Raw genomic sequence first — 15226 nt, forward strand, 5'->3', positions numbered from 1 at the left:
ATCGTAATTGACTTATTAAGAAATATTCGTAATTACACTGTAATTAAAACAAACATCTAGAGACACTATCGGTTGGCCATGCTCTGAGCATCGTACCGACCTCTTCTCCTACCAAGTTACCACTATTTTCCTTTCTGAAATCGACTTCTCCACCAACAATGCGCGACACCTCTAACTTGAATTTTATCTTCATCCTTTCCTCCGTCGGGCGTGGCTCCCTCTCCTTCCATCAATACTTCGCCATCAGCTTCGACTTCAACTCATTCTCCACTGACTTCATTTATTGCTCCTTCAGAGCCACTAATGATCACTCTAGTTTCGCTTTCTTCTATCTCAACTCCTTCGACACATGATCTGTTACCGAGCTCAACTCCTAACAATGGTGTTGTCGTGAATAAAATCAACAAATCTGAATCTATCGTCGTAGCCATAATTTCCTCCACCCTACTACTTTAAATACAATTGGTTTGTTTCACTCTTCACTCTAAAATTTTCAAACTAATTAAAAAATCAAAATGCAAAAACAAAAAATCAGTTGAAGAAAGATTAAAAAAATAAAAAATAAATAAAATGATATGGAAAAAAATGGTTTAATTTTGATATTTGAAAAAAAAAATAACAATATGATTTGATAATTTTAAGTAGATGAGATAATTTAGGAAAAAAATAAAGATGAATGATTTGCAAAGGAAAAATAGTTAAACTCTAATTTGGATGAGGGTTCTTGTAGTCTCTTTGGGAAGTTTTTGGCGATGCTACGTAAGTTATAAATACACAACTACGTCTAACAAATAGACTAAACTTAAAAACAAATACATTACAATTGAAAATCAATTAACTAAACCATCTAAATCGCTTTTGTACTCACCCAAAATTATGTAACAATACTTTTTCTTATTCTAGACCAAAAATATTAGTTGAGAAAGTAAGGGTTGGACTGATAAAAAATTTATCTAAATAATTGCATTCATGAAGAAAGAAATCGATTTAGATTGGAGTATGAAAATCCTAATTAAAAATCGTCAATTGAAATTACTAACCAATTATGATGTAGTGTTGATGTCAATCCTGGAGATCTCATGAACAAAAGATAAACAAACAATATGGTATATCCTTCCTTGATCGAATCTGTCAAGGTGAGTTTAAGACCCCAAGGCAAACAGGTTAATACCAACCTCTCTATCAGAATCACTTTGGAAAGAAGAGATTTTACGATTTGAACTCTTGGTCGATGGTTGCTTAAGTCGAGTCTTTCATCTATGCACCAGTGGATTTGATCGATTACGTCAAGCCTCCAAAGTAGACTTGTCGTCGATTGAGAACAAAAAATAAAATCAATAGAAAAAGATAAAAATTGAAAAATACGTGTCCGAAGCAACAAAAACCTCAATAAATAAAAAGTCATGATAGTGGTTATTTTCGTCTCAATTACCATTGAACAAAACTTGAACAACCATAACAAGAAAAGAAAGCTAGGGCTATGTGTTGTATTCTAATATTTTATGTTTGGAACAAAAGGATAATAAATATAACATCAAAATAATTTAAAACCAATGAATCTTGATTAAGATTAATGGAAGTATAATAAAAATAACAAATCTTGGTTAGGATAATCAATATAATATGATATTTTAAATTTTAAAACAAATTTTGAAAATTAGTTGAGATAGAAGTTTTGAAAATTCAAAAAAAAAAAAAAAAACTATTAAATCGCGATATTTATGACAAATTATCCATTTGAAATGATGATCTTAATTGACGTTGAAAGTCTGTTGGAATATATAGTCGAGCAATTAATTACAGTCTCATTAAAAAAGATGTCAAATTAATTACACTCCAATTAAAAGGGACGATGTGGGCATTTTAAGATTTTAGAAAACTGGACTAATGTGATATTCATGCTTTTTGCTATAATTCAAAAGGATCTCACTTTTTATTATTTTTCTAAATGATAGTATAATTACCGTTATATATCTGATTATTTCATTTAAATAGGATTTAAATCAATTTAGCGTTGGGCTTGGTCTAATGAGACGTGTGGTGTATGGGCTGGAAGCCCACCTAGTTAGTTAACGTCTTGTATTTCTGCTGATGTAATGTAGCTGGTTGTAACCCTGTTTTGAGGTTTGCTGTTTAATTTGTTCTCTTTTATTAAAAAAAAATATCAAAATTAGGAGAATTTAAATAGGATTGTCGCTTTATTAATTAGGATTGTCATGAAATATTTTCTTTAATTTTTATTTAAATAGATGGCTTTCTTCCAATATTAACTCGATCGCTAATTTTGTCTGATCTTGAATTCACAATTGTTATTGAAACTTTCTGATATTCTCAAGAAGGATTGAAATCATGAATGATTATCGGAAACATGCATATTAATATTCTTCCATCAGGAAATAATTATTTTTAACCTATAAAAATTTTCATCTTTCAAAACTAACCGTTTTTTTTTTCTAACTTATTTCTTACTTTTTCAGATTATAAGGGGGATTCCACACGGTAAAAATGTAAATTTGTCCCTTATTCAATGCCACCAATATTACCTCCCTCAATTTTAAGTCTAACTTCAATTTTAAAATTGAAACTTCATTTTTTTTATTAAGCTTATTATTCTTATTCTTATTCTTATTATTATTTAAATTGAAGCTCCAATATTAGATTTTGAAAGTTCCAATATTTCAGTAAAATTAGATTTGGAAATCCCAATTGTTTCCCAAACATTAGATCAGACTTGGAAGTTAAAAAATTAAAAATAAATTTATAAACAGAAAAAAAGGATTTTTTTAAAATTTCTGGAAATTTGGAAATTTAGAAATTACGTAAGATATATATATATATATATATTTTAACACAAAATGGTATAAAGTAACCCAAAAAAAAAATCTTAGTATAGATTATGCTTAAAAATTAATAAATATATCATGGAATTCTTGTAAGTATAGTTTTTTTTTTTTTCTTTTTGAGATTTTTTTAAGATTTGGAAATTTTCAAATCTTAAAAAAAGTGTTGTTAAGATTTATTATAATCATTAATATAAATTTGTAACTAACTAGTTCAATTAAAAAAAAAAAAAAAAAAATCTGTACGGGAACTTCCCGTAAAGATCTTTACAAGATTTCCCGTAAAGTCTCGTAAAGTTCAGTAAAGTTTGTTTGTTTATTTGTTTATTTGTTTTTTTTTTTTTTTTGTTTTTTAAATTGATCCAGTAATTGACAGCTAATAATTATTACTGTAGGTTAATTAGTTTCAGCAAAACATGATTTAAACTTACCGGAAAGCCCCTTTTTTAATTTTAATATTTAATTAATAAAAATTAAAAAAAATTATGGGAATGAAATATTCTACTTTTCAAAAATGATAATAATAATAATAATTAAAATTAAGTAAGACCAATTTCATTCTTTTTTTAAAAAATTAATAAATTCCATTTTTTTTAAAAAATAGATGATATTATTATACAACAATAAGGGATCCCACCGGAGAAAGATAGAGAAAAGAACCCCAAACCCCACAAACTAGGGACTATAGCAAAACATAAAACAACGTGAAGTTCAAAAAGAAAAAACAACTGTACACACTAGATAAGGTCAACCCGCTAGGAAGTAGCATGAGCACAAATCGTAGAGATGAACATAGACACCGACCTTGGTCGACCTCCATGCAGCCGCCGATTACGCTCCTACCAGATGTAGTATATGGAAGCACACCAGAAAATATGAAACAACTTACTACGCACCCCTTACCCAACCCCACGCGGCACAACCAACTCAACTCTGCATCCCAACCAGCCACTTGATGCGTCGAACCCAACTGACGCAACATACTAGACCACACCTCCTTCCCAAACCCACACTCAAAAAATAAATGATCCCACGACTCCACACCTCCCCACATAAAAGACACCCTCTCTAACAACACACCCCAACTCCTCAACCAATCTCGCGAGTGACGCGGAATACCACCCCCGCCCACAAAATACCAGCCTAAGACACCCTAGAACAACGAGGACGTATACTCTCCCAAACACTAGAGATAGAAAACCGACCACTAGCATCCGACATCCAAACCCAAAAATCCTTTCCCGCTCACCCTAGGCCCCACTGCCTGGATAATACCAGATCTTAAACAACCGCGCTTCCAAACTACTCCTTGCATTATGAACCACCGTAGACCCGTATGAATCCAAAATCGCGCCCCCCGGCAGTCAAGGATCCTACCAAACAAAACAAGACCGTCCATCGCCAATCGCTTCATAATAGCAGTCTGGTTCCAAGAGGCCACATGCTTCACACCCAACCCCCCTCTCCCAACGGCAAGCACACCTCATCCCCCGCCACCCGTGCACCACCCCGACTCACCACACTACCCTTCCATAAATAACTACGTAACAGACGATCAACATTATGAGTTACACACGCAGGCAACACGAAGATGCTACACCAAAAAACCTGAAAGGACCGTAAAACAGACCTAACAAGCTTCTAATACGAGCTGTAATCCTCTGTATCAAAGGCGCATAATCCACAGTCCTCAACCGATCTGCCAAGAAGGGTAAATCCAGATACCTAATAGGCAACGAACCAAGAGAGACACCCATATACGCAGCTAGTTCCTCCACCTCCCCCGACTCCACACCCGCAACAAATATGAAACTCTTCCCAACATTTGCAACTAACCCAGATAGCTCTGTAGACTCAGTCAATACCTGCCTCACAAACTCCAAAGAATCTCTCTCAGCTGCACAAAAAATCATCAAATCGTCTGCAAAAACCAAATGATATTCTAAATTTCGTAAGCTTTAGTCTCGTAAGAACTTTACGAGAAACTCCGTAAAGCTTTTTTTTTTATTATTATTTGAATTGAACTCATTGGTTACAAAGTTATAATAATTATTATAATAAATCTTAACAACAATATCTTAAGATTTAGAAATTTCCAAATCGTAAGGAGAACTCAAAAAAAAAAAAAAAAAAAAACTATATTTGGGGAGAATCTATTATATATTTACTAATTTTTAAGCATAGTCTATACAAATATATTCTTTTTGTCACTTCAATATTGGAGTTTCAAATTAAAGAAAATTCTTATAAATAGAAAAATCTAAAAAATATTTATACTTTATAGCAAAAAGTCCAAAAAGTACTTTGTACTTTTGCTATAAAATATAAATATTTTTAAATATTTTTTATATTTAAAAAAGTCATTTCAATTAGTAATAATAAAAGGTTTAATGAAAAAATGAAGTTTCAGTTTTAAAATTGAAACTGAGACTTAAATTTTTGTTGGGTAAATGTAACATTGGAGGCATTGAATGAGGGACAAATTTATATTTTTACCATGTGGGACCCTCCACTTATAATATCAAAAAATAAGAAAAAGATTAGAAAATATAGTTAAAAAAGTTAAAAATAGCCCCTTTTCTATTCCACCTTTGTCACCACAACATATATTTTTTTTATCGAATACAATGATTGTGGAGATAGAGAATTGAACCTTTGACTTCGAAGAAGAAATAGCTCGCTTTAGTCATATATTCAACCTACCATCATAAAAAATACCTTACAATAATTATTGAAGGGATTAAATGAGTTAGGGACAGAGACTAAAGACACATTTGTGAGTAATTTTGAAATGGATAAAATTACATTTGTCGTTTTAAAAATCACTTCAAAATATGTATCTAATCAATCAAAATCAATATAATGATTTATTTTATACTTTTAAACACGATTTCCATAAATTAAAATTGATTTTGAAAGATAGAAAACATGATTTTAAGTACGACAAAAGTGATTTTAACAATTTTACAATTACTTCTAGACATGGCATAAAGTATTAATTGAACACATGGAATTCATTAAAAAATAAATAAAAGTTAATAATAAAGAAGGAGAACTACCAAAAATTGAATTTAATTTATTCATAACATATAAAAAGCACAAGCATATGACTTCCATTTTAGATTTCTCATACATGAATAAAAAACATGCATAATACATAGTCTTCTCCAATATGTTTATTACAATATTCTTCAAAATTCCTAACATTATACTATATATAATATTGAATAATTGATATATATAATATTTGTCTTTATAACAATTATAAAATTAATTAATGTTTGATTAAGTGTGTAATTATTAAGGGTTAGAGTCCAAGCACCAACAATAGTAATCAGATCTTGAAATTTGCAACATTTGTTGAGGGGTCATCTTCTCAAGTTCAAATTGCTTCCAATTGCAAAATTTTGTTTATTTTGTGGATCAGAAGCCAATGGATATTCCTCTCTTTTGTGAACTTGGGATTTCATTCTCATGTATAATCTCATTGTGGCAACACACTCCTCATAACCTTCTTTCCTCCCATTTTCCATATTGTATCTGCATAACAAAATTCCAAACTCCTTATAAAAATTCACATACTAGCTAAAATATACAATATTATTACTCTAAGTTTAAATGCTTTTTAAAAGCTTAGAAAATACGTACATTCAAGGTTTAGAGACTTATTAAACGTTGAAGATTAGAAGATATAACATTCAACTTTATTAATTTTTAGTTAACAATTGGAGGACTGAACCTCTGACGTTGAGAGACAGAGCGCACATGGTATCAAAACTTGGAGATTGATTATGTGTTTCGAACCCTTGTAATGTCATTTTCTCTCCAATTAATATTAATTTCTATTTATCGAGTCTTCTACACAATTTTTCAAGTTCACATATGAGAATAATATTGTTCACTCTAATAGCATTAACTTATTGGATAAAACACAAACTACCATCTCAAATATCAACGACTTGATCTCCGCCCTCATAGTTATGTTGAACTAAAAAAAATGAGAGGAATATTATAGTGATGATATCATTACAATTACTCTAATCCATTGGTTCAAGCTTTTAACTAGATTCAATAAAAAAGCATCTAGGTTTTATTTGTTTGTTGGTTATTGAAAATTAATTTATAAACTACTTTCACTTATAAGATTTTTCATGTTGTTATCTACTTCCTATCAATATTTTTTTTAAAAAAAATTAAGTTAAAATTTGAAAACAATATAAAAAAAATAAACATAAATTTTAAAAACTAAAAACTAAAAATAAAAATGTTGGACTTTTCAACTTTTTAGTCTAAGTTTCTAAGTATGAGATTTAAAGGGAAGAAAAAAAAATGATATTATGAGGTAGCTAGCTAGGGTTACATAGAACTTGCCCAAGATATGTCTGTGTCAGATAGTGGAGAGAATTGCTGAGCTTGCTTGTTTTCATCAATGGTGGATATTTAGCACTGACCCTACACTTTTATAAAAAAATTATTATATCGAATAAATAATGGAAATTAATCTTCTTTCTAATAATATTTTGCTTCTCCTATTTTCATGCTATCCCCTCTCCAAAAAAAAAAAAATATAAATAATATCTCTTATAAAAAGTTTTTTTTTTCCTTTCCTTTTTGTGTGTTACAGCTTATGGGATACATATGAAAGGTACAAAGATGAGTTTATCTCCAGAATATACCTTCATATTTTTTTTGGATAGTTGCAAATATATCAATTAGACCCAAAGTATTAGTAGATATAACATAATGTAAAAAAAAAGAAAATTATTTCAAATAGTAAAACTGTTGAAAATATTTATAAGATATAGCAAAATTTTAGAACTATCACACTGATAGACTTCTATCCGTGTCTATCTGTATCTATCATTGATAGTTCTAAAATTTTATTATATTTTTTTATATTGAAAAACAACCCTAGAAAAATTACAAATATGACAAAATATAGATAGTCTATCAGTGATAGACCATATTATTGGTAGGATAGACCATATCGTTGGTAAGAGTCTATCAACGATAGAAGTCTATGTTATACAACACTTGGTTATTACAATTAACCTCTTCTTGTTTAGGCAAATATTATTTGAGTTTAGAAAAAACACTATTAAAAAATATAGATATTTTTTTTTTGGGAAGAATATCAATTTATATCCTAAAGTTTATATCAATTTAATCCCTAAATTAGTAATTGTATCAATTTAAATCCTGAATTTTGGAAGTTGTGTTAATTTAAACCCCAAACTAATATTTGTATTAATTTAGACCCTACACTTTTATAAATGTATCAATTTAACCTTGAACTTTCATAATTATATCAATTTAATTAAACCCTCAATTTTATTTTATTTGGATATACTTATGAAAGTTCAGAGTTTAAATTGATACAAATATTAGTATGTGGTTTAAATTGATACAACTCTTAAATTTCAGGGTTCAAATTGATACAATTATTTAGAAACATTAGCTCGTAATAGGTCACTTACGTGAGTTGCATAAAAATGGGGTAGCCGGGATGCATCCAAATATTCAAAAAAAAAAATAAATAAAATAAAATAAAATAAAAATTTGACCTTATCATGATGGTAGGATAGTCAATTTGCTCCATGACCCACAAGAATTCTTGCTTTTCCTGTAGCTCCAGGTCGAATCTTCCACATTTTTTCTCCATTGCATAAAAACTCTTTAATTTTCTTCTGAACTTGCTTTAATGGCATTGCATCCCTCAAATATTCTGGACGAATACCTGTGGACTCATACCTATACCACCCATATATATATAATTAATATCCAAAATTATAATTCAAACTCTTAAATTATCGATTTGACCTAAAAACTTAAGTAAATGAGTAAAAGTAAATTTAATATCGTACACATTTCCTTGAATTAATCGCACCTTAAGACAACTTGAATTGGATTTAACTAATAACCCGTTTGATAGTAAATTTTTTTTTTCTTTTTGATATTTTGAGAAACACGATCATTTGGTATTGGCAACCCTATTTGTGTTTTTTTGCTACTTTTCTTTGTTCGTAACATATAAATAAAAGTATTACGTAATGAATGTTTAAAAATAGTGTAATGACAACGGATAGTACTTTTAAGTTTTAAGGCCGATAATTATGTATAACAACTTTTTTAAAATAGTACAAATATATAGTAAAACCTATTACGATAGGCTCCTATTATTGATAAGTTCTATCAATGATAGACTCCTATTAAAGATGATTTATCGCGGATAGATTTTGAGAGTTTGATCTAAATTTTGGTATATTTGCAACTTCTTTTGCATTGTATTATATATGTTAATACTTTGGATCTGCCGGTTATATTTGCAACTACTTTTGATTTTTTAAAAATAAAATATAATTTTGATATTTCAATTTAAAAACTATAAATTTTTACATTGTTAATTTAACCATAGAACAAGAAACAAAGAATAGTGACTACCATTTTTTTATTTTTTAAAAATAAGAATGAAAGAAACAAAAGACAAAGAAATAGTTATTAAGACCCATATGAATTTTATTTTTGAGACAGTTGCAAATATAGCAATTAGGCTCAAAATATTAATAGATATAACATAATATAAAAAATTATAAATATGGTAAAATTAGATAGTTAATTCGTGATAGACCAATCACTGATTTAATATGATTTTCAAATACTTAAATTCTTAATCATAATAATAAAATTTCGAAAAAAACTACCCTTCTTATTTTTTAGAAAATGTAGGTGGACAGTGGATAATAAAATAAACACTTACTACTTAGGTCTCGTTTGATAATCATTTCATTTTTTGTTTTTTATTTTTTAAAATTAAACCTATTCCCATCCCATTTTTTACAATAAGCATCTTCATCTTCATTTTTTACAAAAACAACTTTTTCAAAGATAACTTTTTTCCCTTCAAATTTTGGCTTTTTTTTAAGTCATTCAAAAAGTAAATAATAAATGAAGAAATTTGGAGAAAGAAGTAGTGTGACTTTAGGTTTAATTTTTTAAAACAAAAATTAAAAATCAAATAGTTATCAAACGGAGTCATAATTAAAAAAGATATATATATATATAGTCTAAATATAGTTCTATTATTGTGTTTATTTATTAAAATAAAAATGAAATAAGAAATGAAAAAAAATAACAATAATAAAATAAAACAAAACCATTATGAAGTGAAGACATAAGATTATACCTATAGTTTGTGACGGGGAAGGGTAGGCTGAAGATAAGTAGAAAAGATGACGGACTCATTTTGGTCAACAAGGCAAAGCCTTGCGCAGATAAATTAGCGAGCCATCGCTGCCAGCTCCCACCATTGTGCAACTCAATGCCACTGCTTCATTGCCATTTTGCATCGCTCCCAATTTGTCACAATTTCCCAACTTCCCAAAACGCCCCATAATTTCCCTCTAAAACAAGCCATACAATTTCAATTTCAAACAATAACACAAAATTCAACTCAATTTCAAACTTCATTTCACCTCACTTAGGTCATCCTTCCACTCATTTTCATGCATCGCGTGGCTATTAAAAATGTTGATATAATTAAATTTACCATAATTCACCAGTTTTAAATCTTTGTAATGTTATTTTTTAAAAATTTTAAAAATGTCGATTTAATTTTTTTATTTATTAAATCTTAATAATATCTTTCAAAGTAGAGACTAAATAGTTACTTAATTTAGCTCAATGACAAAATTATTATAAATATTAAAAGTATAGAAACTAAACCATAAGTTACCAACAAAATTTCAAGGACTTTAGTTGAGATGTTTAGGTACACTTACAGACTTTTCTTTTTCGCTTTGGTAAATGATTCAAAAGATTACAGTTTAAGTACTAAATTGTTACTTACATAAAAGTTTAAATGCTAAAAATATTTTTAATCATAATATTATTATTATTATTATTATTATTATTTTGGTGATTAGAGTGGGATGCAAACTTTTAAGTATAATACACTTACAGAATTTACAGGCCTAAGTTGACATCTTTCATGGTGAAGGCTGAGCTTGAGTGGACTCTCAAAGATGGCTAAGCAGATTTTGCATCCTCTTGTGTTGAATATGTTGTTGCATTCTTGCTTTGGCAGTGGCCCTGAAAATTAGGGTTTATACACACGCATATAATAAGAGAGATACAGTTTTCTTTTTTAATTTTTGGTTAAATTTTCCTTTGAATAATAATAAAAGTTTAGTATAATTGCAATTGGTAATATTTTTTGGGATAATAACCAAGTGTATAATATCGTTTTAAAAAAATTGCAAATATAGCAAAGTCTATCAACGATATACTTCTATCGTTGATAGACTATTACCAGCGATATGGTCTATCACCGATTGACTCCTACAAACAATATGGTTTATCACTGATAGACTATATAAATTTTGTCATATTTATAATTTTTTACATTATAATATATCTTTTAATACTTTGTGTTTGATTACTATATTTGTAGCTGTCACTAAAGATTATTTATTTTAGTCTTTTGAATGTTGTTTTTTTTTTTTTCCTTAAAGTTTGCAAGACCCCAAAGCTATATATAATTTCAATTCTCTTATTTCTTAATTCTAAGAAACATTTCGAAGATTGTGTATAGAACAACAACTAAAGTTCTTGTTCATCTCATTAACTTTCAATTTTTACAAAACATCATTGTATCATTTTTTTTACCTATCAAATGCATGATAAATTAAAAAAAAAAAGTAATAAATATAATATAAAAGCAATGGTGTTTAATTTTGAAATATAAAATATATAAATATTTTCTCATTAATTTAAGATTTTAGAGAACAAGAAACAAAGATTTCTATTTTTTTTCCATAAAAAAATTAATAAGTATGAAGTTTAAAATTCTTTTATATATATAAAGAAGAAACGAGAAACAAGAAACGACAACGTTACAAAACAAAACCCCTAAACACAATATCAAAATGAAATGAACCGAAATAGGATTCAATTTGAAACATGAAAGATTGAGGTATACCAATAAGATGTTCTCTAAGAGATTCAAAGGATCTGCAATGTTTGTAGCAAAGGGAGCAAGTGGGTTCATGAAGTGAGTGAAATGAGATTCTCATATGCTCTACTAAATGCTCTATTTTGTTGAACTGCCTGAAACAAGCTGCACATTTGTGCCTGCCATTTCCAATTGAATTCATAGTGTATTAACAAACAAAATTTCATCTAACAACATATCCAAAATCCTAAAGAAAACGAGAGAAATTAAGAGGTCACCTTAAAGTTTCAGATGAGTGATCCATATTATATGTTGCTATGTTTAAATCAACTCGAACCGAATCGCTTACACTCCTAATATTATATATACTGCTAATAACGGAAAAAGAGAAGGGTATTTATAGTGGTGGCTCCGGGTTCTCGAACCGCATATGCGACTTGATTTTGTGGGAGAAATGAAGTTTGAGAGGTGAATATTGAAACCCTATTCTTCCTTTTTGGTTCTAAATTGTTAAGAGGGAACATTCTTTAATTTGGAGTGATCCAAAAAGGGTTTGGGACCCATAATAAAGGAAACAAGAATATATATGTAAATCTCATCAGCCATATATAGCTACATGGTGAGGATATGACTTCCACAAGAAGGAAAAAAAAAAACAGGTAAAAATATGAATTAGAGCTGTGCTTTTCTTCATTCTGACCGACCCTTTGAATTCATTTTGTTCTTGCCATCTTGTAGAATACATTTGATAACGTTCATGCTTCCTATTTTCTATTTTTTTAAAGTAATAGAAATACATTTATTTTTAAAAAAAAAGAAATAAAGATAGAAATTTGTATGATAACTGTTTTCTTAATTTTCATTTGCTCTTTTTTTTTTCATTTTCTCTTTTTTAAAGTTTTAATATAATTTTTTATAATATAAAAATACATAGTTTTCATCCAAATGCATTCAAAAGAAATTATAAAAAAACTTACATCATCTAATACAAACTAGTTTCAATGCAAAATTAACCAGAATAATAAAAATGCTTCTATCCTTCAAATGTTGTCAACTGTAGATTTGGAATGTTTTCTCTCACTCGAAATCTTTGTCTTAAATGATGTTGATTCAGATCCAACTCAATTATATTATTGCTATGTAAATATTGTGGTTGGAAATATTAGAGTACTACGTATCGGCAAATTTTAAATTTAAAATGAGTGCAGTCAAAATTTATTTCTTAATTATAAAATTTATCATTTAAATAATATACACATATACAAAATTAAGAAATTAATTAAATACTATTTAAATATACATATTGCAAAATTAAAAATTTTAAAAAATGTATAGATATAAATATGCTAAGTAAGATGATAAAAAAGAAATAAATTAAAATAATAGGTCAAGAAATAAAGAAGTAAAAACAAAACTAAAATAATAGGTAAAGAAATAAAAAAGAAAAATAATTACATCCACTGGGATTTTTTTTTTTTTTTTTTTTGGGAACTTAGGTCTTGAGGTTTATAATGGATTTGAGGAGGCACTACTAGAGCAAATGGTCATCTATAGTATATGTTTATTCCCCTAAAAATCTGGAGAAACTATTTGATCATACTTTTAGAAACATTTTTTAAAATCTAAAACAAGAAATAGAAATGATTATCAAATAAGTCTGTTTCTTGAAAAATGAAAAACAGAAATGGGTATTTTTATTTGTGCCTGCCATTTCCAATTGAATTCATAATCTAAAACAACATTTTTTTTTTTTGAAAAGCTAGTATTTTTATTTATTATATCTTTGTAAATTAAATAGAAATGTTTTTTTTATTATCTATTATTTTATTTTTAAATGGCTATAGAAATCTTGATCGAATCTTAATTAAAAGTAAAAACTTTTTTTTTTCTGAAAAACATTTTTTTTTTTTTTTTTACGATTTATAGATCTCTAAAAGAAAATGAAGGTTAAACCACTTTTGGTTTCTTGCATTTTTTTTTTCTCTATCAAACAAAATTTGATTTTTTTTTCTTCATATTATAAAACAAAAATATATATTTTTCTAAAAAATAATGAAGGTATTAGTAGGAATTAAGATTATTGCATATTTAAAATCAGACTATACCTCTCTCGAGAAAAAAAAAAAAAGTTACAAAAAGCCATCATGATCGAAGAACAAGTTTTTTTAAAAAATAAACGAATAAAAACAATTTTTTTAAAAAAATAATTCCTCTAAGGAATGTTATCCAAACCTATTTTTGATTAAATTGTGCTTATAATAATAATAAATTATTATTTAACTAATTAAACACACAATTAAAATAGAAAAATTAAGAAACACAATTTGAACCAAAGCTTAATACAAAAGAGGACAATAACATTATAAAAGTCGATAATTCAATCTTAACTAATAATATCGAGTGAATAAAAAAAGATAAATAAAATGACCCATTTATTCTGTGTGTAATATTCTTTTTATTAATTATGCTGGCAAAATAAATTCAATATTAAAAAAGTAATTCGTGTATCTTTATAAAATTTACGATGACTCTTCATCTTTTTTAACGAGTGGAATACGAAAATAGAATGCTCAACTATATTATTCCTTGATTCTTACATGAAGATTCACGACTATACGTAAAGAAACAAAAATGTTCATCAAAAGAGTATTTTTTTTTCTTTTTTTCCTTCTTTGTCTAAAATTGAAGAGATCAAACCATATTTAAATGAAGGAAAAAAAAAAAGAAAAAAAAACGACAAAGTTTCTTTTGTGAGAGTGATCCTCTTTTCCATCAACATGTATGAATCAAATGATATAGTTCACTAATTAAAGAGAGAAATAAATAAAAAATATATATTGGGAGGTACCTTTTAAATGTAGAAAATTTTTGTTGGTATAATTCGAAAATATAGGTTATCTAAGCTATATATCTAACTTTTTGTTCAAATTAAAAATAAAAATAAGCTATATCTCTTATTATTAATGGAAAAAGAAAAAAAATAGTTAAAAAATACTTTTGGTTCCTAAACTTTTGTGAAAGCATTTTAGACGATGAATTTTAGTTAGTAATGATTTCGTCTATGCATTTTCAAATTGTAAGAATAGCCTTTGAATCTTAATAAGTAACAATTTGGTCACTGTACTTTACAATTTGTAATGATTTAATCTCTATCATTGAAAATATAATTAAGATTTAATGTAATTTCTTACCATATAAAATTATCGGAAATCAAATTTATTTATAAAAATTATAAAGACTTAAATCTTTACTTAAGAAAAATTTACGACATTTAATTTTGATGAGATTTTTTATGATAGAGACTAAATTGTTAAAAATTTCAGAGTATAGGGGCTAAATTATGTTACTTCTATGAAAGTTAATGAATCAAAAGTGTTTTTTTTAAAAAAAAATTACAAGAATGATTTAAATACAATAAATTATAGAGAAATTTTCA

The 15226-nt window shown here is 27.5% G+C and overlaps 1 pseudogene; it reads right to left on the reverse strand.

Annotated features, from left to right (window-relative positions):
• Positions 1–6140: 6140 nt before the first annotated feature.
• Positions 6141–12094, reverse strand: LOC120079874 (uncharacterized; annotated as a pseudogene).
• Between the last annotated feature and the right edge of the window lie 3132 nt (positions 12095–15226).

This window comes from Benincasa hispida, chromosome 6, assembly GCF_027475165.1.
Source record: "Benincasa hispida cultivar pf3 chromosome 6, pf3_genome.v1.1, whole genome shotgun sequence".
Classification (NCBI taxonomy): domain Eukaryota; kingdom Viridiplantae; phylum Streptophyta; class Magnoliopsida; order Cucurbitales; family Cucurbitaceae; genus Benincasa; species Benincasa hispida.